Source organism: Piliocolobus tephrosceles, chromosome 18, assembly GCF_002776525.5.
Source record: "Piliocolobus tephrosceles isolate RC106 chromosome 18, ASM277652v3, whole genome shotgun sequence".
Lineage (NCBI taxonomy): Eukaryota > Metazoa > Chordata > Mammalia > Primates > Cercopithecidae > Piliocolobus > Piliocolobus tephrosceles.
In genome coordinates, this window is record NC_045451.1 from 36,724,595 (window position 1) to 36,751,850 (window position 27,256).

Below are 27,256 nucleotides of genomic sequence, written 5' to 3' on the forward strand. Positions count from 1 at the left end.
CCTAGCTTGAGGACATGGGGGTTGGGGGTGGGAGAGCAAGAAAGGAGAAGGGAAACTCTCACAAAAAAAATGCAGGGGGTGGGGGAGAGAAGGAGCCTGGGGCTGGCAGGGCCAAGCTGCATTCCCCTTCTCCCTGCTGCTATGGGGGTCATGGGAGTCAGAGGACTGAGGCTCAGTCACTCAAACTCATGGCACTTCATCTATCACATGGAGCATGTCCCTTATTGTCCTTTCTGCCCTAATGCAAGCTGCATGGAGAGTTTGCTTTGGCCCATTTCATTCTCCTGTGTCCCTTGTATCTTTCAATCCCAAGGAAGGGTGGGCTAATAAATAAGGACATATATGGACAAGAGCCCTGTAGGGGTCACAGATCTGCTACTAACAAGTAACTACTTCACTTCTCTGGGTCTTATTTCTAAAGCTACAAAATAGAAGGGTTTGTTAAGAAAATCTCAAAAATCTAAGTGATTCTATTATGAAAAGGGATGCGAGATGCAAATTAACTTTAAACTCTTAAGAATACTATGCAATAGTACTTATGGCAATATCAGCTGAGGATCAGTGTTCCAGAAGGTGGCATTCAGATGGACAAAGGGAGTTCCCACGTAAGTCTCCCCTTCCAACTCTGGGATGTGGTATAGACGACAGTAAATGTGGATGAGACCAGCTTTCCACTGTGAAGCCAGTGTGGCAACATTCGTAGCCACTAGACATGCAGAAGTGCTACCTTTCATAGTCACTGCCCCGCCCTCCTCTGGGCCAACCTTCCCTCCCACAGTGTGCACTCACCACTCTTCCCTTCTGTACATTCCCTGCTCCCCATGCCTTCATCTTACAGCCTCCCTACTTGATAGCCCTCATGTTGACGTATCTCACTTCCCCTTTCTCCCAACATAGAGGAAGACATGCCAGAGAGCCTGGACTGACACCGAGGGCCAGCCCAGACAGAACCTGGTCAGAAGGGAGCCTCCCCAAATGGGTTGGGCTCTGTTGTCCCAACAGCGGTAACTGTTCTCTTATTGGTCAGCTCCAAGCCCTTGGCCCCCAATCTGCTGCAGTTCTGCGCTTTGAGCATCACACTGCAGCTTTTCCTTAAAAGGTTTTCACAAGTTCAGAGCAGTCCTGGGTATTGGGGAGTTGGAATTATTTTTACCCATGTGCAGCTGAAATAGCCATCTGCCATCACACCGCCCAATTTCCCACTGTGTTTAAAATCCATCTGGAGTTTTTTTTTTTTTTAAATTCCCCATATTAAAAAAAAAATAGTGTCTTGGTGCAAAGGAAGGTATTTCTTCATGTCTTTCCTGCCTGTAGCAGAACTTGTCCTAGAGTACAGAATGAACTTAGGGCTACTCGTTGCTTGTTCTAAGCCATATTGATTAATTATTGGTTCTAGGCCCATGTTTTTCCCTATTCTAGGGACATCTATCTTTCTGTATCTAAATGAAATTCACAGCCCAGCTCATATCACCTCCTCCATGAAGCCTTCCTGATTATTCTAGCCCTCCCTTCTCTGAAGTCACCACAGCAGAAATGGGCAGTTCCATAGTTCTTACTCCTTAATTTTCTTCTGCATGCCTCAACTGTGTTGGCGTTGTATCTCTCAGCTCTGTGACAACTGGGAATATGTTGATCTGGCAGTCATCACAGAACCCAGCCCGGAAGGAAGCTTTCTATAGTGTCCTGGAATGTTCTCTAATCCCTTATTTTCCTTCAAGGCTCCTCACATCCAGCCTTAAACAGCTCAGATTTTCACCACACTTGGATTCTTATGATGTCAATGAAATTGCCAGAATTCAGTATAGTGCATACTCTCTGTCAAGAGCCATGAGGGGTTCAATAAACGAGTCTGATAAAAATAAGATGGCAATGGTGATTGAGCCATTCATTTATCTGCTAGGATCCTAATAAGTGTCAGGCACACGGGTAGGTTCTGGGGTTCAGGGATGAATATGCCACACTCCCTACCTTCAGAGAGCTCAGAGTCTAGTGGAGGAGATAGACTGGGCAAAATATGAGCATTTTGAAGTGATTTCAGATGAGGGAGCAATTGACTCAATATGGGATTTCCAAATTGTGATATTTGATCTTAAGGGTTCAGGAACAGGATGCACAAGGGCATGCAAGTGGGAAGAACTGGAAGGTTCAGGGAGTAGCCATTGTTCTGTGTGGCTAAGACAAAAGAGACATGGGAGATGCTGAGAAGTCAGCCTGCAAAGCAGGAGGGTGAGGAAGGGAGCCCCAACTTGCTTGGCAAGGGACTCCCACTCCAGGTGTCTTCAGTCGTTGTTCAAATTGTAATGGGTACATTTATTAATGAAAAGTTTTCTTTTGTAATGAGGTCTATGAGTTTTTCCTCTCCTACATGAAGAAGGACTTCCTTTGATTTATCTTATATTGTTCATTTCCATCTCTCTGTGCAGTTTGATGTAGTTGACACCTCTTAAGTTCCTTATTGCCTTTAGTCCAGTTACATGCTCTTTAAAAAAAACCATAAGACATGGAAAAACATTTGGAAACTGGGAATTGGGAGAGATACACATCTATTACCTTCATGACTTGGGATAATTTTTTAAACTCCTTTAGGCCTCAGTCTTGTCACCTAAAAACTAGGGAAAATGACACCAGAGCCACCTACTGTACTGGATGGTTATGAGGCTCAAAGTATAATAACAGATGCAAGAAAACCTCAAAACACAAGAAACTCAGCACAAACACAAGGGCTTATTACTCTGATGGAAGGAGACAGTCACTCCTTCCTCTTGCAGATTCCCTTTCCAGGCTGCAGAACTTCACTGAGTCCCTTGGTCTCCCATGGCAACTCGCGTTAGCATCCCACTGGCATTTTTGCCTCCACGTAAGGCGGCATTTGCTCATTAGGCATAACAAATTACCCGTGCTCCACTGGGGCAGAGATGGAAAGCTGCAAGGTAGAATGGATTTCTTCCCCCCCGTTTCCCTCCCTCTCCCTTTTCATGTTCACAAGTGCACTTGAACAAGCTGTCTCCTGTCTGGGGAAGGCAGAGCTGGGGCCACGCTGAGGTGGGGCTCAGGATTTGAGAAGGCAGCTGCTACATCCTTCCTCCCAAATGCTTTCCACAGCTTGGCTGGCTCTGGCCCTGTCATGCTGGTAGCACATCTGAATATCAGTTGTTTGCATAAATTGTGAGCCCAGCACATCATAGCCCTTCTTTTAGGGCACCCAATTTATTGGTTCCAGGAATCCACTGAGGGCAGAGCACTGATGGACCAAAAGCCAAATTCCTACTTCATTAGCTACTCCACTGTAGTGAATGGTGAAGCCCCTTATGGTCACATTTCCAGTCCTTCGTCCATTTTACTTCTATTCAAGCAGCACTGCACATCCAAATCCTGACTGTGAAGAAAGGGGAACTGGCAGCATAGGAAGGAGGATGGAGAAGGGACCAGCCTTTGGGAATATTGTGAGACTAATTGTAAATGCCACTGTTGGTCTACTCTCTGGGGCCCCTTTTGCCTTCGTCTAGGTGCACAGGATCTTTACAATACCTGCTGCATATCCTCCAATATGCCATCCAGTCCTGTCCCCACAGTCCTACACTTGGCTGTATCTAGATTACCATCAAGGGGTCAAAAGATCACCAAAGGCTGGAGACCTGCCTTCCAGCTACAGGTTAAGTGGCATCACCTGTGTAAACTTCAGCCCGTGTACAGCAAGGGCAGTGAGTTGGGGAGGGATGAACTCCAATCCCGGGGAGCTGTAAACTATGTGATTCTTATTTTTTGTTTTCAGGATCTTATTCCATTGCCCAGGCTGGAGTGCTGTGGCATGATGATAGATCACCGCAGCCTCAAACACCTGGGCTCAAGCAATCGTCCCACGTCAGCCTCCTGAGTAGCTGGGACCACAGGTGCATGTCACCCATGCATGGCTAATTTTTTGATTTCTTGTAGAGGCAGGGTCTCACTTTGTTGCCCAGCCTGGTCTCAAACTCCTGCACTCAAGTGATCCACCTGCTCCAGCCTCCCAAAGTGTTGGGATTATAGGTGTGAAGCACCATGCCCTGCCAAATTTGTGATTATTTAATCAAGTTCCTCTACTACTCTTTTCTCTGAATCAAAAATCATTTTTTCTTGTGGTCCATCCTTTCAGGGTCTTCTTCCTCACTGAAGGAAGTCTTCTTCCTGTGCTAATGGAAAAGCTGATGCCACAAAGGGTCTTTCTGGTAGCCTCAGGCCCTCACTCCAAACTCCATTCTTAGCCTAAGGCCAGGATGACATCACAGGGCAGGCCTGCTTTCCTGTTGCCTTTTGAAGAACTTCCACTGGATGACAGTCCCTTCATTCACTGCTATCACGGGTTGTTCTCTTGTTTTGAGTCCTGCCTCCCACAAACAGATGATCCTGCCTCCCCTAAACAGATTCCTGAGTTTCCCGACATCAGAAATCAAGCTGGCACCAGGCTGGGCCCTTGGAATGTTTTGAGTAATTGATTTCTTGGAAAAGACTCCAAGTCCTGGGCTGCAAAGTCCTGTCTGAACCTGTTCTCCTAGCCTACTCTGTCCACCTTTCAGTCTTACCCTCCTCTGAGCCCCAGGCCAACCCTTTTGTTCTTTGGGCCCTCATACACTTTCTCATTATCTGTCTGCTGCGCAGCCCTTCTGTTCTCCAAAGTCTCTTTCTCTAAAAAAGTCTTCCTGGACCAGATCAATACACTGGGCTTCAACTTCATTTCTTAACTACAATTCCTCACAGTTATGTAAGTATTTTGCCAGCCACTTTCATGAAGATCATCTCATTTTATCATCTCCTAGATGTTATCATCCCCATTTTAAAGGTGAGCAGACCAAGGGTGAAGGAGACTAAATGAGCCCAAGATCACAAGGCGGTCATCAGAGGGCCCACAAGGGGCTGGGCCAGGACTCAGATACTGTTCTCAGGTCCTAAGGTAAGAGTTCTGTCAGTTGCAACATAGGCAGTGAAGCTCATGCATCGGTGGGGCTGCGGGCACTCCTATGCTCTGGCTTAGTTTATTCCAGAGTGGCCTGCTCCCTGTTCTATGGCTCCCTTGGCTGAAGATATTCTAAGAGTCAGAGGAGGAACTGCTGCAGGGTGGGACAGACTGGAAGGGCATTGGAGGGAAAAGGCTTAGACACAGGGCGTTTCATGGGCACAAAGTCAGGCTTTAAATGTCCCTGAAAAATTTTCCCTGAGAGGACTCGTTAAAGGTGGGAATGAGGTTCTCTGGTGTTCAAAGTAATGGGTTTCTAAACATCATGATGCCTCTTAAGCAAAGATCAATAACAGTTTTTATTTTTATTTTTTCCTTTTCCTTAGCTCAGATAGCAAAATTCTTGGTTTCATAACTAAAAGAACTGGTTGGTCTGGTAGCTACTGCTACCCAGGACGTGAAGGAGCTCTGGACCCATGCCCTAATCAGAAAGGAGTTTAGAAAGTGCTCTCTGCTCAGGTTGGCTTAAGAGGGTCCAGGGACCAAAGATTAGTCCCTGGGTTGAGAAGGCTGGGCATGGTTTGATTATGTGTTTCCTATGCTTTCAAACAGCAGCAAGAATAGCCAGCCCATAGGAAGGAATGAAAATCAAGGTGGACCTTGCTTTAGGGACATCTAAAAGCATCCGAGAGAACAAATAAAATGAATAGCTCCCATTGAGAACTTAGTATTTGCCTAGCAATGTGCAATGTGTGTATATAATTCTTTTTCTGCATTACAACCTCATGAGGTAGGTCCTATTTTTATACCCATTTTACAGATGAAGAAATTGAGGCACTGAAGTAAAATGCCCAAGGTTAACAACTAGTGAGTGGTAGATTTGAAATCAATCTGGCTTCAAAACTAATCCTTTGACTATTAAGCTCTTTGACCGTGAAAAGGGCTCAGATACACTTTTTTGTAAAAGAATTCCCCACAGGCTTCCTTTCCATAGCTAGGGCTCTCCTGCTCCAGTAATGCTGACCACTAAGTATGGAGTCTGTGTTAGACACAGAGGCAGCTTCAGACAAAGAGAGGTAAAAGCATAGCTCAGTGTCTTTAGAGATTCAATTTCATTTGCTTCGATTCGATTAAATTCAACTCAGTTCCACACTGAATTCAGCATCACTGTGTGTCAGGCAGATTGCTCTGTCTTTAGGATTCTCAAATGAAGCTGAATCAATTCAGAAATAATTTTTGAAAGCCTTACATGTTTGCATAACTTCTCTCAGGAATTCTTCTAGGGGTCTATTCTAAGGATATAAAATCTTGAATATAGGGAATATTAGCTCTGAAGATGCTCCTCTTTGTTTATTAAATAGCAAAAGTAATAGGTATGTTGCTGGGATAGGGACAGACTGGTTATAATACATGTATCTAACACAGGTGTCATAAGCTACAATGACACAGTGGCCATGTGGGCTGAGACTAGTGAGGCAGGAATGAGGACAGTCAGCAGTGTCTTTAGTTCCACTGGCAATATACAAAAGGTTCCCAAACTCTCTCAGTAATAGTTTCATAGCATTTCTAGGAAAAAATAAATGCTTCATAGTTAGGTTTATTAAGTATATGAGTGCAAATAAACCAGGAAGTACTTATGTCCTAACAACTTAATAGCTGTTTAAAAATATTACACATAATTTGAAAGAAAAAATATATAAATTTCATTCTTAAATATATTTTCTAATGGGATGTGTACCTATTGAGCATTGTACAATTAAACTAGAGTCAGATTGGACACCTCTACCTTTGTTTCCTGTTTGATGATTTTCTCATGGTACTTGCTTTTTAATATAATGACCAATGAAAACCCAGCTTTCCAAAGATGTGATGATACCAAGTGTAGCATGATCTATTGTTAAAATGCTGAACTCACTCAAGCTGCTAGTTTGCATGGTGTCTGACAACACTGAATATTACAGCATGTTTCTCAATAATTATAAAAATCCTAAACTGTCCTTGTGGTTTTCTTGTGGGAGCCTGGGGTTCCTTTGTGCACAGTTTGGGGGCTGCAGAAATATGTTCTCTTCTATTTTGATAGACATATGAGGACAAGAACTATTTCACTTCCATCTTGACTGTAGCAAAAGAAAATCAGCCCAAGAGAATGACAAATAGCAACTGACCCTCAGCCTGAGTTTTATGGAGGCCACAGGGAATGGGAGGGACTACAGCAAACAGAGAACACCTCCACCCAGCAGCTTCCACCTAGCTCCACCTATGTGGCCCAATAGGGATGTGCTGTTAACATTTTTAAAATAAAAGCTTAAAATATTGACTTTAATTCCAAAATATGATGTATAACCATTGGGCTAATGCTATGCTACACAAATAAAGCATGTCTGCAGATGATGTTTAGCTTGAAAGTTTGGGATATGTAATGTAACAAATTTTCATGTAACCATTAAAATGACATTATTGGCCAGGCATGGTGGCTCATGCTTATAATCCCAGCACTTTGGGAGACCAAGGCGAGTGGATCACCTGAGGTCGGGAGTTTGAGACCAGCCTGACCAACATGGAGAAACACCATCTATACTAAAACCACAAAATTAGCCTGGCATGGTGGCACACGCCTGTAATCCCAGTTACTTGGGAGCCTGAGGCAGGAGAATCACTGGAACCTGGGGGGCGGAGGTTGCAGTGAGCCGAGATTGTGTCGTTGCACTTCAGCCCGGGCAACAAGAGTGAAACTCCATCTCAAAAAAAAAAAAAGACATATAATCACATGAATATATATTTATAATATGTTAAATTTAACAAGGTAACTAGTAAATATCATAATATCATTTTTATAAAAGCTATTTATGGATATCAAGATGACTAAAAGGATATATAACCAAGGGTAATGAAGATGGTTATTCCTGGGTAAGGCATCTTGGGTGATTTTAATTGTTTTTTTCTTTGACTTCTTTGTACTTTGTAAATTTTTAAAATAACCACATATTGCATCCAAAAATTTTGATGTTTTTGTGTTGTTTTTTTAATAAAGAAACTTAGAATGATTACTATGAACCAGGAGCATACACAAAAGCAATTGAAAGTTGTATAAGAAAAAGTCCCTAGTTTTATAGACACTTAATGAGTGGGAGAGAGATACTGTATATTACTAGTACTGTATATACACTAATTGACAAAACAGGAGAGCTAAATGAAGTTGCTGAAGGGATTCAGGATAGGAAGAAAATTGGAAGCTGGGATGATCACAGAAGAAGGCTGTGTGTGGGATACCCAAGACCATCTCAAGTTCAGCGATTTACTAAAGAACTTACAGGACTCAGTATACTGTCATACTCATTGCTAAGATTTATTACAACTAAAGGATATGAAGCAAAATTAGCTAAGGGGATGGTGTATTGGGTGAATTTCAGAGGAAAGCAGGCACAAGTTTCCAGAATCCTCTCCCAGTGGAGTCACATAAGATGTGCTTAATTTGTCCAACATTGGGTTGTGGTAAGTGTAAAGTGCTATCCACCAGGGAAACCCGTTAGAGACTCAGTGCCCAGGGTTTTTACTTGGGGCTGGCCACATAGCCACCCTTTACCTCCACCTGCCAACATTTCAGAACGTGGATGTTTAGCATAAACCACATGGTTTGTACAAACAGTTTAGGCACAATGAGCCACACTTATCAGTTAGACAATGGTGGGAACACTCTTAAAATCCAAGTTCCTTGACACCAGCCAAAGGTCAACAAAGTAACAGGCTTTTCTAGGGATAGCAGTCTCAAATCTGCCATGTTGGCTTTTTTTCTGTACCAATGCCTTCATGGGGGAGAGATGAGTTTGAGCTGAGCCATGTTTTAGGAAGGTAGAGAGAAAAAGGGAAAGGGTTACAGGTGTGGTCAATGCTCACAAAGTTGAAACTCTTTTCAAATATCAGAGAATCTTAATACTGAAAGGAGTTCAGAGGTCATTAGTCCAGTACTTTCCAAAGGACAAACTTACACCACTAGTGGTAGGCAAGACAATTTAGGCCATCTATGGATGAGCAGTTTGTATTTTAGTGTTCGTATATTTATTTTGACATGTATTTAAGAGTCTCACGCTCTACCAACTGAGTTAGCTGGCTTCTATTTTGATGTGTATTTAAATATATAAGATAATTTTATAAATACGTGTGTGTATTTTTTTTTCCTTAAAACTCTGATACCACAGATATTATCTTGGGTAAGGCTATTATTTTTTAAAATGTGAGTCAATTTAAAGACACAGGCTGGGCACAGTGGCTCATGTCTGTAATCCCAGCACTTTGGGAGGCTGGGCAGGAAGATCACTTGAGGTCAGGAGTTTGAAACCAGCCTGGCGGACATGGTGAAACCCCATCTCTACTAAAAATACAAAAATTAGCTGGGCGTGGTGGTGCACACCTGTAATCCCAGCTACTTGGGAGGCTGAGGCAGGAGGATCATTTTAACCTGGAAAGCGGAGGTTACAGTGAGTAAAGATTGTGCCACTGCACTCCAGCCTGGGGAACAAAGTGAGACTCCATCTCAAAAAAAGAGACACATATTAAATAATATTAAATACTAAGTAAATAGTTAAAAATAAAATGATTTAATATATAAAAATATTATAGTAAATATTAAATAAATAACAGCCCAGGGATAAGAGGCCACATCCAACTCCTTGAGGGCAGTGAGATGAGCAAATGGTGGATACTCGTCAGCCCCTGCTCCCTTCCACTGCAGAAACCTCACTGTCATGTTCTCCCTTTTGCTATAGACTCTCCCAGTTTCAGATGCTTCATCTGTAAAGTAAGAGATTTGAGCTAAGCCTCTAGGGTACCTTCCAGATCTACTAGATAGTACTTCACAGATCCTCTGAGACTCAGTAATGGAAGTCAGTGGGAAAATGAAATTCAATTTTTATTTAATATTTTTCAGGAATTCTTTTTTACTTATATAAAACAAGGTACATCTTTATGGATGCTATCATTGTTTATCCACTGCAGGAGTTTCACGGAGGAAAGAGAATACACAAATCACCACAAAGCTTTCTGCTGCTCACCACTTTCAGTGTCTTAAATCTAACTTCTTCATTTCTCCATTCTTTTGCCAAATTCTACTCAAATACTTTTTATGCTCGAGACACTGGCATTGCTGAGTTAGCCTGATTCTGTCTTCCCCTTGCCCATTCCTTGAGATGCAGTCCTCGGCAGTAATCTTTTGCCCGTGACATCCACCTTGGGTTACCCTGGGCCTTCCAAAGGCGCTCATAGCAGTTCTCAGCCATGCCCTCTGAGAATCAGAAGCCCATTGAGATCAGAAAGTTATTATTAAGGAGGGAAACACACCTTTGTGATAGTGCTAGAGGCTATTTCAGGCAAGAGAACTGAAAACCTAAGGCAGACTTTCTGATTGTTGATGCCAAGGAAACTCAAAAGAAAAAAAAAAAACAAACCCTTTCTCTTTCATCTAACAAGCCCCTAGGAAAGATGCTCCTCGTAATGTCTGTCAAAGAAGTTAGCCTGCTGTCAGCAAGAGGTCTCTTCCAACATTACTCATTCCTTCGCCACACAAGTACCTATTTTGTGCAAGACCCTGTTTTGTGCACTGGAAACACACAGCAAACAGGGTGTCCATCGACACCTGCCCATCTGGAAATTATATCTCATGAAGCCCCAGCCATGTGCGAAAATAGACAATGCAGTGATCTCATAGGCTCTGACCTGCCTCTGCATCTCCTACCAATTGTCTCCCATTTGTTTAGATTTGAACATCTAGATCTTGCCTTATCGGTAAGGCTTGAATGTCTAATGTCCAGCAGGCAGGGTTGGGTCTGGCTCTGGCTCTTAGTTCAGTCATTATCTCAGGCCTAGAATGATATCTTCCTAGTTACACTTGAACAAACTTTTAAGGCTCAACCCAAGTTAAGCCATTTCTGTGAACTACTCTGTACTAGAAGCCCTAAGAAAGCCTGTTCTTCATCGATTCCACAGACACGGGTCTGGCCTTTTACCCGAACAGCAAAGCTGATGTCTGTCAGCCTGTTCTTTGGAGACAGATGAATGGACTAGGATGGGCACCAGATTCAAGGGCAGCCTGTCTCTAGGCTGGCCAGATGCCCAACGCAAGGGTCTTGGTTTGGGAGATTTGTCTAAAGGAGCAAAGGGGCCATGTGATTTCAGTGGGCCAGTCGAATCTTGACAATGGGCTCATCACCCTGTCAGTAGTAGCACCAGATATGGGCACAGGTGCACACGTGTTCACACACACACACACACACACACACACATACACACACACATGGCTGAATCACTGGAGTGGCAGAACCACTGGCCAGAAGACAAAGAATCCTGTTGTTGAGAGGCGCAAATTATCTCTGACTCCTGAATGGCTTAGATCCCTAGACTCTGAGCTTCCCATTTGTCATGGAGCCCTGGGAGGAGGCCCCTGTGCTTAAGGCATCCTGAGCTTATGTTCTTCTCGAAGGGCTTAGATAAGACACTCCTCCTTGTGCTTCAGTCCCACCCTTTCCCTTCTCATCACCCTCTTTCACAGGCTATTTCTTGCCCTTCTGAGTTGGAACCCAGCGGAATCCTTGATTCTTAGCTTCTTAAGGGCAAGGGCAAGGCTTCATGGATTTTTACTGCAGGCTCAGCCCTGAGCCAGGTGGCAAGAGGGAAAAGAAAGGAGGGAAGATATCCCACCCCAGCCCTCAGGGAGCTTCCACACTGGTAGATTATTATTATTGTTATTATTTTTGAGATGAAGTCTCACTCTGTTGTCCAGGCTGGAGTGCAGTGGCGTGATCTCAGCTCACTGCAAAGTCCACCTCCTGGGTTCAAGCGATTCTCCTGCCTTAGCCTCCTGAGTAGCTGGGATTACAGGCGCCCTCCACCACACCTGGCTATTTTTTTTGTGTTTTTAGTAGAGATGAGGTTTCCCAATGTAGGCCAGGTCGGTCTTGAACTCTTGACTTCAAGTAATCTGTCCGTCTTGGCCTCCCAAAGTGCTGGGATTACAGGTATGAGTCACTGCACCCGACTCACTCTGGCAGATAAAGCGTGTGAGCAGCAGCTTGCTAACCCCCAAGCAGCGTGTGACTGCCCACAACAGGGTGAATTTGGAGTACGGCTCAACGGCAGCCCTGGGCACTGGGGAGTGGGAATGTGGGGCTGGATGGAAAGGAGTGGGAAGGTCCTCCAGTAACTGAGAACAGCAGGAGCAGACCCGAGGAACAGATGAGGCTGGGCAAGGGGGCCAGGAGGAGAGTCTGAATGGGGTGTGGGGCCTGGGAGGTCCTGCCCGCTTCAGTCCTCACCCTGCCATTAAATCTGGGGCAGCAGCAAAATGGGTGTCCCAGCCACTCTGCCCTCTCAGTCACCTCATCAGGCACAAAGTGCCCAGGATTAAAAAAGAAAGAAAGAAAAAAAGAAAGGAAAGGAAAGGCCTCATTATATGGTTGGAAATCCTCATACCAGAGATAAAATTTTACGAGTTGCCTATTGCTCAGCACCCCGTATTTTTGACATTCCCTGTTTCACATACAGTATTTTAAACACATGAGACACAGACATTACTGTTGTTTTTTTTTAAATTTTTTTTTACTCTTTTCAGTTTTTTTCTTTCTGTCATGGCTTAGTGGGTAGCTCTGAAGTTTTTAATACTGAACGGCCCATTTCATGTTATTTATTACCCTGCTTGCGTGAAAGCTGAGGACTATAAATCGTCAACACAGGCCGTCTAATTCCAGCAACAGCAAGGTTTCGTCACATGTAATTAAAAGATCCCAAAGCCATTGGAATGTAATGGATTTGGAAATGACACCACGGGGGCAAGGGGAACAGGCCCAGGAAGAGGCAGCCGTATTTCAAAGGCTCTCCTGCGTGGTCTGGGATCGATGGGGCTGCCTGACTGGGCTCCAGCAGGGCTGGCTGACATGGGGATAGAGGCAGGGTCTGGATTTGATCTGATCCCCAGCTCTGAGACCAGGCTCTTGCAAGTCCCACCTGCATGGAGGGGCACCGAGCTTTTGAACTCACAAACTCCGTTGGCCTGGCCTGCCCAGGCAGCCACCTCTGATGGCAGTGAGCATCCTCTGTCCTGGCAGGCAGGTTTCTAGAAGCACAGAAATAACACGGTCTTATAGATAGACATAACCTAAGCCCAGGATAGGGGAAAAGGTCTTGGTGTTCATCTTCCCCACAAGTGCAATAATCCTTTTATTCTTGCCCAACTTTCTTCCAGAAGCCGTCACTTTAGTGACCTCATGCTCTGTTTGAAGATTCCCTGAATCCCTGCATCCACCTAGAGTTCATTGCTCTTTCCTCTAGGCTCCCAGAGGACCTTGACTGTCCAGTTTTTGGAATATTATAGTGCTGGGTGTGGTTATCTGTTTACTTGACTGCTTCTCTATCCCTATGGGTGTCTCATGAACAAGGACTGTGTTTACGTCTTCTCTGACCTTTATAGACTTTACATAGGCCTGCCACATAGTATGTGATCCGCAAAGCTGTGGCAGGAAGGAAGGGATGCAAAATAAATAGGGGTGAGGAAAGAAAGCAAAAAGGGACAAAAGGAAGGAAGAAAGGAAAGAAAGCAAAAAAATAAAAATTAAATAAAAAAAAAAAAAAAAAGGAAGGGGGAGAAGGACCTTTGGTTATTTCTTTTCATCTCATGGCTTTAAATAATATGACGACTGGAATCAGACTTCAAGATTGCCCTCAGTGGTCCCTGCTGGTATTCAGGATCCTGTCCTTCCCGTATTGTAGCAGGGTTGATGGGTGTGACTAATAGCATATGGCAGAGTGACAGTATGTCAATTCTGAGATTAGGTTATAAAAAAGACTGTGGCTTCTGTCTTCTTCCCTCTTTCTCTGTTGAGTCACTCACTCTGGAGGAAGCAGGCTGTTATGTTGTGTCGGCAGTCCTACGGGGAAGCCCATAGGGGAACTGAAGCCTGGGGCCAGCAGCCAGACAGGAACTGAGGCCTGCCAACAACCAGGTGATGAGATTAGGAGTGGATTCTCCAGTCCCAGTTGAGCCTTGAAATGACTGTGGCCTTGGAGAATAGCTTAACTGAAACCTCATAAAAGACCCTAAGCCAGAGCCAGCAACAGCAAGGTTTTGTCCCACGTAATTAAAAGATCCCAAAGCCATTGGAATGTAATGGGTTTGGAAATGACACCGTGGGGGCAAGGGGAACAGGCCCAGGAAGAGGCAGCCGTATTTTAAAGGTTCTCCTGCATGGTCTGGGATCGATGGGGCTGCCTGGCTGGGCTCCAGCAGGGCTGGCTGACATGGGGATAGAGGCAGAGTCTAGATTTGATCTGATCTTCAGCTCTGAGACCAGGCCCTTGCAAGTCCCACCTGCATGGAGGGGCACCGAGTTTTTGAACTCACAAACTCCGTTGGCAAACCCAACTAGGCTTCTCCCTCATTCCTGACCTCAGAAACTGTGTGAGCAAATGAGTGTTACTTTAGGTTTCTAAGTCTGGGAGTAATGTATTATGCAGTGATAAATGACTCCTACAAACACCATCTATATGTTGATGGCACCACATTTTTATTTCCAACCCAGACCTCTCTGCTGAACTCCAGAACTGTATATCCCACTGTCTCCTTTACATTCCTTCCTTTACTCCAAAACTCAACTCCTGGTCATTCTCCCAACCTGCTGATCCATAGATTTCCCCATTGCAATTGAGGGCAGCGCTTATATGGATGCCTCCTACCAACTTCTGTCTGCTTCTTGCTTCCTTCTGTGGCCAATGTGGTCTATTTTCTACCCAGCAGCCAATGATCCCAACCAAATGTAGGTCAAATCATGACACTCCTCTGAACAAAATTCACCAGTGGCTTCCTCATTTCACAGAACAAAGACTACGGTCCTTAAATATCCTACAAAGCTGTCTTCTGTTCCTCTTTGACCTCACCTCCCACCTCTCTCCCCACTTGCTCACTTCCCAGGGGCCACACTAGCCATTTTGCTGCCAGCACACTGCCACTTTAGGGCTTTGTGCTGGCTCTGTTCCCTGTCCAGGACTCTCCTCCCCAGTTGCCTGCATGGCTCACTCCCTAGCTTCCCAGACTGTGAAAGGATACATTTCTGTTGTTTTAAGCCACCCAGTTTGTGGAACTTTGTTAACAGCAGAGTACCCAGGTACTAGGAAATAAATACACATTTTATGCTTTCTTGTTCAAGCCCACCCCACTCTTGTCTCAGAGCCTTCTCTCAGCATTAACAGATTGCTGGTCACCACCTCAGGGCACCATGACCTCGCTCTCCAGAGTGTTTTCTCTCACATATACAATACAATAGCTCCTCCATGAAGCCCTCCTGGACAATAAGAAGGATAAAGGAAGTCAATGTTCTTCATATCCCTGTATTTTTAGGTTAAAACTCTAGAACATCTGGCTTTTTTATTCACAGTTGATGTGCATTGGCTTAAGATGTCTACAGTCCATCTCATCTATTTATCTTTACTTGCTCACTCATTGGCATGTTGTTGCCTTGATTAAAAGTCCTTAGGGCAAGAAACAGATCTGTCTCCTTCATTGTCTATAGTTCCAAGTCCAACTATGGCAGAGGAGAGGCACTTGGGCTAGGGGATAAAGACTGTTTAGTAAGTAGGGATCTGGTTCACTTCTTTCCTTTTCCTATCTTACAAATGAGGAAACGGAGGCTCAGGCAGAAAAAGTGACCCCAAAAGATTAAGAACCATAAAACTTTTTCATTTTCTGTCCATGCAAGAGTGCAAACATCAGGCCTTTTGCTCACTCAAGCAGTTGGAAACATACTCCTAGTCACTTGCACAGTCTCTGCTAACTCTGGACTCAGAGCTAGGTTCAATCCCAGCCCCATTATTCCTTCTTTACACAATCTTGGACAAGTTATTCAACCTCCCTGAGCCTCAGATTCCTCATCTGTAAGATGAGGATGGAAATATATATCTCACAGTACGGTCGGAACAATTCAATAAGAATGCTATGGAGTAACGGAGCCTGTGTACTGCAGAAGCTCAGTGAACCTTCATTCCTTAACTTTTATTCTGATCACATAAACTCCAGACAGAAAAAGGTAGAAACCAATAACGCTTTCAACAAACTCTTTCTATTTGTCACATTCAGCTCAAGTTGGAAAAGTTGTCAGAAATGATGGAAGTATGTAAAATAATCTCTTCCAGCTTTGTCATTAATAGTAAGTGTTATGTAGTGCTAACAAGCTCCTTCCCCGGCAAACAAAGGGCAGTGATACTCACCACACTCAACTGACTAGAAAAAGACAATGGGAATCTGACATTTTGGAAAGATCTCCAGACACCAGAGCACAAACAGAAAGAGCTTTTTGGTTGCCTCTTCGCAAAGGGTCAGGTATCACAGCAGATGGGAAAGTGGGCAAGAATTACAGACATCCACCCGAGCTTGGGTCTCATTAACCAGCTAATTCATTTAACCAGAATGCCTCATTTCCTGAGAATTCCAGTAAATTGAGATTTTACAGTATGTTAATCTTTGCAGGTTGTACTTTTCTTCCCATCAGTGACTACAAAGATGCCCTGTGGTGCAGTCAATGGCACATAGGGCTGAAAATAGTCTACCATTAACTGACCCAAGAACTAGTTAGTTCTCCTCTGTGATCTCAGGGTCACCTTTCATCTAATGCATGGTTGGAAAAATGATCTCCGAGGTTCCTAATTTATAATTTTATATATTCTCGCTCTATTTGCAACCCTTTGCCTATGTCCCATATCCTCCATGAAGGCTCAATTTGTCCTTTGCTTGACCTTGAGTAAGCATCTGTAAAATGTGAGATTTGGACCAGATGAACTCTAAAGTTCCCGACATGCTATCGTTTCAAGGGTCTACATTATTATCATTATTATTCATTAGAGGATTAAATTTACGAGGCCTTGATCTCAAGTGTTTGTGGTGAAATAAAATGAAGAAGCTTAGAGGCCTGCTTACACCGTATAGTAGAAAAACCACTGGGATGGTTTTAGCTCTTTTTCAGCTGCTAACCAGCTTTGTTGCCCCAGGCATGTCCCGTCTGTACCTCTCTGGGCTTTTTTTCCCTTTCGACCATAAATGTAGGTGCTTGAGAGTTAGTCTTTGTGCCCTTCTAGCTCCCTGTTTCTAAGACTTGCCACTCCACTGTAGAATCATCCCTCCAACCTCAGTGAAGGCTTGTAAAGAAATGCTCTGCAGTGATGAGGAGGGGAAAGTGAAATTCGTGGAGGGAATGCATGTGAAATGAACTCTTTAGGTCTCTCCCAGCTCCAAAGTTGCAGCTTTGCTTCCTCATACTCAAAACACCTCCCCAAGCAAAATCACAGTTTTACCATACCTCTCTGTTCCCTAGATGGGAAGCACAAAAGCTTAAGAACTGGGACAACTCAAAAACCTAAACAAGGGTTTTTTCTTGTTGTTGTTGTTTTTCTACATTCTTGCTGATTTGGGTTCTTGGGCCTGGAATGTTTGGCTTTATTAAAACTACTGAGCCAGATTTAGTCATTAGAAAATGTGGTGGACAGAATTTTTTCAATAACTAAAGCTCATGTACCTTCTTCTCTTCTTAGGCTCTCAAGCAGCACTTTAATGGCCACTGTTCGACACACATTTCTAACATGTTGAGACATAGATGGTTGCCAAGACTTACAGAAGACTAGCTATGAAGAATCTGAATAGCAAGTGGGTTATGAGAGGCACTGGCATTGGGAAGAAACAAAGCTGACAGTATAAGATACAAAAGAAAACCTGTCTAGACTCAGCACAAAAACCCAGAAATACAAGGACATTTCTATGTTTTTGTAGATTTAGTAGTCTGTGATATTTTTGTCCTACTTAATAATGAGTTATGGAGAAGAGCTTTCATTTCATTTTAGCATTTGCTTTATAGGAAAGTAGGGAGGAAATAATCTCTGTCAGGAGAATTGACAACAAACATCAGCCAATTTTTAAAAACAGGTTATTGTTAATGAGATTCACTTGAGCACAGGAACCCTAATTTGTATTCTGTGTCCCAAGTGCCTAGCACAATGCTTGGCACACAGTGAATACTCAATAAATATTTTATGAATGAATGAAAAGAAGGGCTGTTTGAATGGCTGTGTTTTTTAATTTCTAGGAAATTCACTTATGTACCATGTTTCCTAATGAGTCCTTGGACAAAAATTTATATGGGACACCTACCAGCTAAGCAGGCAAGGTCCTCCTTCTCAGAGAATGATGCTAGTTCAACGACAGCTTCTTGTAATAGTAGATGTGAACCATCTTGGTGCCTGGCTTGGAAGCCTGGGAATATGTTAGGACTCTGGCACTGTTTTATGCCTATTTTGAGGAATTGAAGGCTGCAGGAAACTCCATTTCCAGACACTTTTACTTTAAACTGTCACATACAATATAGACCCCCACCACAGGGTTTCAGAGATGGAATTTCATGCAGGAATGGTACGCTAAAGAGAACACGCGAGGTGACCATGTTACCCCATTCTCCTAGGCCTTGGGTTAAGTCGAAACTCCTTTTCTCTTGCTGACCAAGATACTCCAATTCAACCCTAAGTCTTGGGCCTCAACGTAACAGGACTAAAGATTCAAAGGCAGAGGGTGGAACAAACTGGGGATTTAAATTTGAGTTAAACTTTAGAAACTCAATCCATTTGTATTTATTGATGGCCCATATGTGCTCGGCATAATATGCAGAGCTCTTTAATAGAAGGTTGCCAAATAAATGGAAGACATAACTTTTTTTCTTATGGAAAACCATCTAGAGGTGGAGGAAGTACCAGGTTGTAGGAACCACAACTTCTCTCTCTTGGATTCCCTCCAGTCCACATGATTTTTCATATAGGGTTTCATATGCAATACCTGGGTCAGCATATGACCAGACAACCAATGAGAAAGTAGACTATAGTGAGATGTCTGCTTTTTAAAACAGTACTTTTTTTTTTTTTTGCAATAACCCATTTTGACTGTGTTAATTTTCTTACCAGTAATTTTGTTTCAGTTATTGCTGCCTAACCAACAGCCCCAAACTACATTTTTCTCATGATTCTGCAGGTTAGGAATTTGAGCAGGGCTCTTGGCTGGGAGGCTGTTTTGTTCCCTCAGGTCACTTAGCTTCATTCAGCTGATGGTAGGGCCAGAAGGAGTCTTGATTCTCCTCTCCGTGGCCTCTCTCTCTCCATGTGGTATCTGACCACTCAGAAGTCTAGCCTATACTTCTTTATAGCCACTAGCTTCCCCAGAAAGCAGAAAAGTGGAAGCTTCTGTTCTAAACTTGAAATTGGCACGGTGCCATACGTAGTTTACCATACATAGATTGTTAGTCAGAGAAAGTCATGAGGCCAGCCCCAGAGGGGGTGAACTAGCCTCTGCTTCTTGATGATAGGAGCACACAGGGAAAGGAAGAATTGATGGCAGTCATCCTTCGGTGCTATCTAGCACAGATTTGACTTTTTTTCAATTAATTGAATAGATTTTGAGACTCTAAGTAACTTGAGTGCCAGGATCAGGGTTTGTTCATCTGTGTATCGCCACCATCTTCCATGGTTCTGGTTCAGATGGAACCTATCAGGGTTTGACTGATCCAAGTGTGTGTGTGTGTGTGTGTGTAAGGGGGGGGGGGGGGGGCGGTGGAGAAATGGGGTTCCTACTGGCTGGATAATTAATTCATGAAGTAAACTGAAATAAAGAACAACTATTTGTGATTTATGACCCTGTGGGGTGAGTGCTACTGGACAGCGTGGATGTTCGAAGGTCTTCAGTCCAGGGAAGGTGACTGGTAGGATCCCGAGACATCAGGATGTCAGTGAATCTTTCTCTACATCAATTTTGAAGTCAGATTTGAAACTACAGGAATAATATTGAAAGCTTAATGGCAGCTTTAAATATCCACCTCCCTGTATAAATCTAGAACAATCTTATGCCTTCCAGATAAAAAGGGATACCTCTTGGGAATTATTTCTGATATGTTTTTGAAATCTTTGCATATAGACCCCCCCCCCCCCCCGCACACACACACCTGTTGTGAGTAGTCGTACCCTTGGTCAAAAGAGTAAGTGTGGCCTGAAACCAAACCTGTTCCACAAGTTAGCATGGGGCTGCATCTACCTGGAGGGAGGAGGAAATAATTCCCACAAGGATGTCATAAGGGCCTTTTAGCCTAATGGTGGCCCTATGGGCATACACATGCATTTACACACATGTACACACACAGTTTTCTGTCCTTGATTACAGAACGATGCTCCCAAGAGGCAGTGTCAAGACTTCACATCAATAAAATCTTTTTTTCTTGGAAAGAGCTGTTGATTTGGTCACAAGAATAGCTTTCTAGGAGAGAAACTGTGGGTGGTAGAGAAGAGTTATGAACTGTAATCATTCACATTTGTATGTCCATTTACAGGTTTGTAAAGCACTTAAAAATATATCATTGCATTTAATCCTCACAATTCTATGACATAGATACTGAGCTTTACAATTGAGAAAAATAGACTTAGAACAAATTATTTGCCTAAATGGACATGGCTGCTGTAAGTATCTGGGCTAGAACTTAACTTGAGGCTTTGGACTCCAAATACCACATCATTCCCATATCATGAGTCTGTAGAACAGACTTAAATGTATTTATTTTCTCTAAATGTCGTCTTTCTTCTTGCAAAAAAGTTGAATAGATTAAGGCATAAATTGAGTAATTTATGTAATTCTATTGCTATTGCTAACTTTAAGGGAAGCCTGTCTTCTTGCTTTTATCTTAAGCTGTTTTCTCTAACAGCATCAACATCATCTATAATAAATGAGACAGCTAAGGGGGTGTGAGCTAAGATATTTGAGATTAAAAAATGGGATCACAGGCCGGGCGCGGTGGCTCAAGCCTGTAATCCCAGCACTTTGGGAGGCCGAGACAGGCGGATCACGAGTTCGGGAGATCGAGACCATCCTGGCTAACACGGTGAAACCCCGTCTCTACTAAAAATACAAAAAACTAGCCGGGCGAGGTGGCGGGTGCCTGTAGTCCCAGCTACTGGGGAGGCTGAGACAGGAGAATGGTGTAAACCCGGGAGGCGGAGCTTGCAGTGAGCTGAGATCCGGCCACTGCACTCCAGCCTGGGGGACAGAGCAAAACTCTGTCTCAAAAAAAAAAAAAAAAATAAATAAATAAATAAATAAAATAAGATAAAATAAAAAAATAAAAAAATGGGATCACAAAGGCAACTTTACTCCTAATCATCTCAAGCCTTGGAATTGTGAGTGTCATTCAGGAGCTGAGAGGTGCCACCTAAGGGCTCAGGGTTCTATTGCTCAATAGAACCTTGATGAATCTGCTATCCCAACCTCTCTCATCAGAACAGGAAGCACCTAAATTCTCCAGGACAGACAGCCAAGCTTCATTTTCTTGGAAGATTCTTGGGAACAGATACTGGAAGGTCTTAGTTCTGTCATTCACCAGCTATGTGACTTTCGGGCAAGTCATGCCCCTCTCTGGGCCTTACTTTTCTGGTCTAAAGAGTGAAGGTTTTGGTAGATTACTTTTAAGATCCTTGTAGGTCTGACAGTTTTTGTTTATAGCTTTCCATTAGTATCCATCCAGTGTCCCTTATTCTGATTTTCCAGAATGTTCTTCCTGTCTGATTCCTCCTTCCATGATTAAGTTTTCTCTATTCTTGCTCTATGTGGGGTCATGGTGAATTTCTTAGCAACTTCCTCCTTGTCCGTAAAGTTCCTGATTCAGACTATTAGAAAAGAATCCACCCTACTTTGCCTGGCTCAGGCCTTACAATCTTGCTCTATTTGGCTTGTCCACAGTGTATTTCCCCTTCCTCCTCCCCACGAACTTCCTGTTCCAGTGAAGTCAGAATTCTACCCATCTTTCCCCTCTATATGACTCAGTTCTCTAATATTATACACCCTGTGATCCCTCACTGACCTCTCAAGTTCACTCCAAAATCACTTCTTATTAGAAGCAATAGCTTGGCCCTACTGTTTTCCATTTACTGGATATTCTGGTTATTTTTTCTTTATTTTCTTTATTTTTCCAAGTCAGTTACAAGCTACTTGACTCAGATATCCTGTGATTCTTTCTTCTGTATCCATCATGCTAAGCACATGTAGTCTGGTGTTACTGATTGGTGAGGATGTCTGAAAGCACCAGCCTATTGGTTAATGCCTTCAGAAAAGCCTGCCTCTCAGGCACCAGAATTAGGAATGAACATTTTGCTGCAGCATCAAGGTATCCCAACAACGACTTCTGGCCGTGCCACACAAGGTTCTCTCGGATCATTGCAGCTAAGAGGATTTTTTATTCCCTTCAGCTGGACAGGGAATTCCAGTGACTAAAAACCATGAGGGGTCACTGTTGGGAAGAGAATAGTTGTGCAGGCTAAGATACACTGCACTAAAGACCCTCCCTGCATAACCCAGATACTTATAGCCACAACGTAAATTCATTTTCTCTGAAGCTATCTCTTATGTGGAGAATGTTTCAATATCGTACTGCCTTCTTTCTTTATTTAACCAAGTAAAAGGATGCTTTTATTTACCATTTAGCACTTTTAAATTTTCTTGTCTTTTTGCTTACAAATACCCTTTGAGCTACTGAATTGATTTTGGTGAGATTTGTTACACTATGAAAGAGTCTGAAGATGCACCTGGAATTCCACCATGTCTCAGCAAACTCCTAGAAACAAAATGGCTACCACCAACTACTTTAAAAATGGCATATGTCCCGCAAATTTGAATTTGTACAATTGTAAATGGGGAGTTGCTATTGCATTGTGATCCATTGTATGTTCATGGGTCATATGGACACAAACAGAAAATACACTCCTGCTCTTAGGAAGCATCATCTAAAATGTGGTAACTCTTGGGCAGATCTACCAAATGCTAATTGGAATGCATTGCAAATAATTCAGTTAAGTTTGTGAGCATTTTGGAATGACCACGGGTGATATAAGCATATTTCTTTTATCACTAGTGTTTAATAAAAGCCATTTCTGTGTCTGGGCCAAGAGCTTTGGCACATGTTCAAAACAAGTCAAAGGAGTTAATAACCAGTAATAAAGAGAAATGGAGCCAAGGCATATCTAAGCTGCATATCTCTAGGGATCTTGGAAGTGGTAGGAGACATTCCTCAAGACATGCAGGGCAGATGCACCAGCAGCACTACAGTCACTTACTTCAAGCCTAATCCATTCAACCTTTCCCAAGAGAGGAGTCAGGGAGACAGAAGTCCAGGGATGAGCCCATGAAGTCCTGTTTCATTTGCTTAGCTTTATGATTAACTGCAAGATACTGCATTTGATTCATTACCAATAGAAGCCACATTAAAAAAAAATCCTAGGTAGGTCAGAGGGAAAATTTTTATAGGATGGACAAGGAGCTGAAAGGAGGACAGCTATATGTGTGTGTGTGTGTGTGTGTGTGTGTGTGTGTGTGTGTGTGTGTCTATATGCAAAGATTTCAAAAACATCTTGGGAATTACCCCCAAGAGGTATCCTTTTTATCTGGAAGGCATAAGATTGGTCTAGATTTAAGCAGGGAGGTGGATATTAAAAGCTGCCCTTAAGCTTTCTATATCATCCCCGTAGTTTCAAATTTGACTTCAACATTTCATCTTGATAATAAGGAGATGCTTTAAGTCTCCTGAATTAGTCCTACCAGAAATCTCACCAAAGTTGGGAGAAAACTTTCCTTCAAACTCCAAATGATAGGGCGAGGAGAAAAAGGCAGGGAAAAGGGCAGGGGCTGGTGGGGCCATGGTGTCTACATCTTATTTTTCATATGGAGCAGCTGAGGCCAGAGAATGCAGGTGAGGCATTTAAGGGCTTAGCAGAGTTAGGTCTACACCTGTGTGTTTTCATATCCAGTCCTGTGCTCTTTCCATGAAGATGTCACTTACCCATTTCTCTCAATGAGCCCTGAACTAAGAAGAATGAAATGCCAAAGTTTCATGTGTATGCATCACCTGTTAGCCTTCTGATGTAGACATATAGGGCTGGATGGGAAACTATGTTCAGTGTACCTTGCCCACTGTAGGTGATCAGGCTGCTCTGGGCTTCCTTGAGGGCTATGTCTAACACTTCCTGTCACCTCAGGTCTAGCTGGGCTGGTCCCACACCCCATCAGGGCACATCCCTCTCACTGCCTTTGTCTTTTCTTTCTCGCATTCTGTTCACACCTTGCTAGGTCTTCAAGTCCCAACTGAATTCAATGCAATGCAATGGGATTGAACAAGCATTTATTGAGGACCCCATCAGTACAAAACACTGGGTAGCCAGACACTTGTTGAGGTGTTGAGGGCACTAAGTGAATAAAATACTCTCCATTCAAGGTTCAAGAGGAAGACAGGTCTGTAAACAGCCAAGTCTCACAGCCTGAGGCTGAGAGTAATAAATAATAAGGATCACTTATTGAGCACCTACTAACGACCAGGCTCCATCCCGGATGCTTTATACTTGTTACTGCCAATCCTTACAATAGCTAGGAAAGACAGGTACTAGAGGCAGCCCAGAGTATTCGGGTGAGCTCCAGTTTTGTGTCCAATCCTGAGGTTCAATTCAACTCTATCCTTTACAAATTATATGTCTTTGGGGCAACTTTCTTAATTTTTCTGTATCTCTCATTCTCTTATCTGAAAGATGATAACAAAATCTTCTTCAAAGGACAGATGTGAGGATTAAACAGTAAAAGGCACACAAACGGCCTGGTGTAGGGTAGGTTCTTGACAAATGTGGCCAGAGATCTGGATGACCTGGGAAAAGCAAAATAGTGCCCTTAAAGGAAGCCCTCAGTGGAGATCTAGGCAGTCACTATGTCACAGCAGAGGCAGGTGTCAGGTGGGGAGGGTTACAGGCAGGATGCATCATTTGCACTGGGTCTCTAAAGACATGGGAGATTTCGTGGGGTTAAAGAATGATAACTAGTGGCCGGGTATGGTGGCTCACACCTGTAATCCCAGCACTTTGGGAAGCTGAGGCGGGCGGATCATGAGGTCAGGAGATCGAGACCATCTTGGCCAACATGGTGTAAACCCTGTATCTACTAAAAAAATGTCAAAAAAAAAAAAAAATTAACTGGGCGTGGTGGTGGGTGCCTGGAATCCCAGCTACTCAGGAGGCGGAGGCATGAGAATTGCTTGAACTAGGGAGCCAGAGGTTACAGTGAGCTGAGATCATGCCACTGCACTCCAGCCTGGGTGACAGAGTGAGATTTCATCTTAAAAAACAAAACAAAACAAAACACTAGTGATGAGAGTACTCATTGCTGCTGCCCTGGGCAACCTATCTTTGTGATACTTATCCACATCTCAAGGTATCTGGGCTGGGTTATTCAGACTCAGCACAGGGGCTGGGGCTGGAAGAACTTTCTTGGCATTTCCCTCCTTTATTTAATCCTTTTCTCAAATTGAGTGTAAAGTACAGTTCTCACCGGCTGAGAAAGTGGAGAACCCCTACCCCACATCGCACCAGTGACTAGTGTAGACCACAGCCTGCTGTAGACCACTTATGGGGTCGTGATAAGACACTCTGCCCTCTCACCCATGACTTGGATAGATCAATTTTTGGCTGCATGTGTGCCAAGCCATGGCATGCTCTGCATTGGAACTTAGCAGCAATGGGAACCCCAAGCAACCCAGATACTTAAACCAGATGTCCTCAACAAAACGGCCTCTGACTTCTATTGCCCAAGGCATCAGGGTATAGCTATTTGGTGATATCATTTTCTAATGATCCACATGTTAATAAGAATTGGGAAATCCAATGAGAGCCTGAGTAAAGGGAACAAGCAAGCGAACAGAAATCTTCACACAACAAATACAACCGCAACAACAAGCACGCTGTACAAAATTCATGAATATTTGTGGTCTAGAATAAATGAATGAACATGAATGGAATTTCCTGAAGAAAGTGCTATTACCAAAACCATCATCTATTTTAGAGGTCGATAGAGGACTAGGCCTGTTTCCCGGGAACTGTCAGTGCAGAATTAAATGTGCTTTGTGGCATTTCCATTCCGGGTAGTGAGTTATGTAGAATTGTTCCCGCCCTGAGCTCGGGGCCATCTCCAGCAGAATGAGAGTCAGGGACTGAGGGATGGTGCCGGGAAGTTGCCGCTCTGAGGATGGCAGGGCTCAAACTCTCCCAGGTCTGCAATGTCAAGGGTGCACCTTCTGGGTTTACCTTCTCGAGTTTATCATGGCAAGCTGGACATTTTCTCACGGGCTCATAGTGTTTATGCTTCTAGGGCTTAGCTGTTTTGGATAGCAAGGCTAAACATAAAAAAATGCCTCCTTTTCACAACACATCATACCCAGAACTTGACGCTGCCAACTTTCCTACAGCACTTACTATTTCTTAAGGTGCATGCTCCCATTTGAAATCCCAGTAACCTCATATGAAGGATGGTGATCTCCACTGATACAATGTGCAAACTAAAGGTCAGAAAGGCACATAACTGCCTTACATTGCTCAAGGGGCAAATAGTCCAGGCAGGATTAGAACATGAGTCTGCTGACTCCCAGTCCAGCACACTTTCCTCCAGGGCAAGCTGCCCTCAAATGAGACATAGCTCAAGGAATAATGATGTCTAAGGCCAGTTACCTCATAGACCTCTGGGAAAATGCCTCTTACCTTCTGGATGGACTTGCCCACATAATCAGCCACACCCCCTCCTGCCTTCCTCAGCTTAAGTCCCAGAATGACTTGGCTGTTTGGTACAAATGCATTTATGAGGGCCAGCTCCAGAGATTCTGATTCTGCAGGAACCTGCATTTTTGACACACTCACCAAGTGATTCCGATGCACATTAAATCTTGCGACTTGCTGGTTTATGGAATACAATGGATTTTAAAGGTCAGTTGAGCCAGACATAGTCTCATACGTAAATCTGTTTCCTCGAAAGGTAATTTTATTTAAAAAAGAAAGAAAAAGAAAAAAATGAAAAAGGAAACAGGGTTACTTTCTGGAGGTCTTTTCCAAAGTTATTGCTCATATCTCAATGTCCTCTCTCTTCTTTCTGGCTTCTCTCAATTTTCCAAGTCTTTTTTGTACCTTTCTCGTGTACCAGACTCTCTCTGGTCCCTGAGCTGTATCCTGCTTACGGTACTATCCAGTTACTGAGTGTCTCTCTTGTGTAAGTCTCTATCCCTAACCCTGTGCACTCTTAGAGAATTATGTATTCTGTATTCCCAGTAGTCTTTAGCACAATGCCAGAGACTGCAAATATGTTTTTGCTGTAATCTTGGAATGAGTCATTCAACCCTGTTGGACTCAGTGCCTAACACAACTCTCCATCAGTAAGGATAATCAAGATGTTGTAGAAGCAAAGCCCATCATCAAATTGGCATT

At 43.4% G+C, this 27,256-nt stretch overlaps 1 long non-coding RNA gene across 1 annotated transcript in view; it reads right to left on the reverse strand.

Annotated features, from left to right (window-relative positions):
• Positions 1-2,289: 2,289 nt before the first annotated feature.
• Positions 2,290-27,256, reverse strand: part of LOC111539699 — a 39,368-nt gene continuing 14,401 nt past the window's right edge. Inside the window, exons 3-4 of the long non-coding RNA XR_002730751.2 lie at positions 10,045-10,208; positions 2,290-2,479 (exon numbers count right to left, since the gene is read on the reverse strand). This is a non-coding gene — a long non-coding RNA (uncharacterized LOC111539699). The remainder of the gene's footprint in view (positions 2,480-10,044; positions 10,209-27,256) is intronic.